Consider the following 2200-nt stretch of genomic DNA (forward strand, 5'->3'; position numbering starts at 1 on the left):
CTACCATCATACCCTGCTGTTTTTCCTCAGTATTCAATACTTGACCTGTCTGCTCAGGACACAAGCATGTCTCTTGTTTCACTGTCTTCTTTATCCTGCATAACATAAGCCTCCACTCCTGTGGGTTCATACATTAAGACTATACAAATCTTGGCTTTTATTTCTAATATATCTCCATATTTCCTAACCCTTTGTTTCAGCCAGCCTCTGGTCTGCGTGTTTCACAATTATTTTCAACATTCTATATCCAAAACTGTTTTTCTGATCATCTCTCCTGAGATTTTTCCATGGCTGCTACTCCTCTTTTCTCCCATCAACCTGATATCATCCACAGCAAGACAGTCTCCTGTACTCTGGGAAGCCATATTCATTCCTTCTTTGAACAGATATTCTCACAGAAGCTAAAACTGTAAGTAAAAATTGCATGATAGTAGTTCAGGGTTTCTGACTGGAGGGATCCAGGTGGTTATAATATATATATTAAGGGCTCCTCTATATGAGCTGGAGAGAACCTTGCCTTCTCTTTCTAGCACTTACAATGAGCCAAAAGGAGGAAGGGCTCAGTGTCGTGACTTTTTAGTTCAGTCTCATGTAATTTCACAGTTCCTTTCTTTTCCCTTTGTACTGCAGTTCTCTATTCCTCACCAACTAGCCAAAGTTGTTTGCCTGCTCTCTGGCTGAAATGTGAATATTGCCCTAAAGTTGCTCTATGAATATCTTCCCTTTTGATGTTTTGAGTGCAGTAATCCAAAGCCTCATGTCAGACTATCCACTTCACCGTGCACAATGGAAATGTGACCCACAGCCAACTTCACACCATCTATTTATGTACTGAGTGTGTTAGTGGAGACATTGCCTTGATTACAAACTGCTGATCACAACTTATAGAAACAACCCATATTCTCCTTGGTGCAATACTCTAAAAGACTCACCCATACAACTTCATGATGAGTAACTTGTATTAGAATGATAAAGATAAATAATAATGAAATGATAAGTAGCAACAGATATAATTGCCTTCAACTGGTTTTGGATCACCCAAGAAAGGTAGCAGTCACAGCCAACTGATAGAGGAAACATTTACCCCTTTCCAAGGATCAGGGCTCACCCAACACTCCAAAGGAGGTAATCTCTCCATAGAGACCCTTCCTTTCTGGCTGCCAGCCCTTAAATGAGAGTAGGGAGAGGTGGAGCCAGGATCCACCCCTTCTGGTCTCACAGGTGAATTGCTTCCACCTGTGCTGCCAGGGCTGGCTGTGTTGTGTCACCAGATTCTGAATCACAGATGATAATCACATTGCAAAAACAATTTTAACTTATTATTTTCCTAGGTTTTCCATGCATCTTCATGTTGTGCCTTTCTTTTTCGATACTTACGTTTTGATGCTTTACTTTCATATGTACAGAAAAATACATTTCCTCAAACTCTCAGGACATAAAATACTTCTGTTGCTTTTAATTAAATATTAACACTACTGCCAGTTCCTCATGATTTAATATGTCTCATACCATTACTGTGTGATTAACCTAGGTCAAAGTATGCTTGAAAGAGAAAATGTGAGTCTTAAATGCAATGATTCTTTTTTTAAAAACAAACCAATGAACACAAAATGTGCACACAAATAATAACTCAGTGTCTTAACTCTCCTGTCTTAGAATATTTAAAAGAAAAAACCTAAGAGCCTTATACATGTATTGACTTTTCTGATGTAGATAACATGGACTTAGTGGTAAAGAACAGGAATTGTGCAAAGATGTAGCTTTCATAATGAGGTTTATAGTTTGGGTTTAATATTGAGCACTGTGAAAATTCAAGTTTACGGAGGTTAAAATTATATTGCAAAAGCCAACTATCTAATGAGATTTGATGAGTATCAGAACCACAGGTGGCTTGCAATGAATTCTCACACATGCAGCTCAAGTAATTTGTAGAGTAACTCCCATTCTTAGATCTAACCCTTCTAAAATGAAATCAGGGAACATGAACAACCTTTCTACTAAGAAAATAATCCGAATTTTATCTGTTTTTTCTAATCTGGCATTAAGACAAAGAGCATCGTGTAAATAAAATTAAACAAATTAGTTATTTTAAGAATACTCTGTAAGTATTATACTCTGCTATACCTTGCAACTAAATTTCTCTAATAAAGAGAATTGACAAATAGGTACAAGATTGTCACCCCCCCCACACACTAAAGGA

The sequence above is a fragment of the Tympanuchus pallidicinctus genome, unplaced genomic scaffold, assembly GCF_026119805.1.
Source record: "Tympanuchus pallidicinctus isolate F22 unplaced genomic scaffold, pur_lepc_1.0 scaffold16, whole genome shotgun sequence".
Classification (NCBI taxonomy): Eukaryota; Metazoa; Chordata; class Aves; order Galliformes; family Phasianidae; genus Tympanuchus; species Tympanuchus pallidicinctus.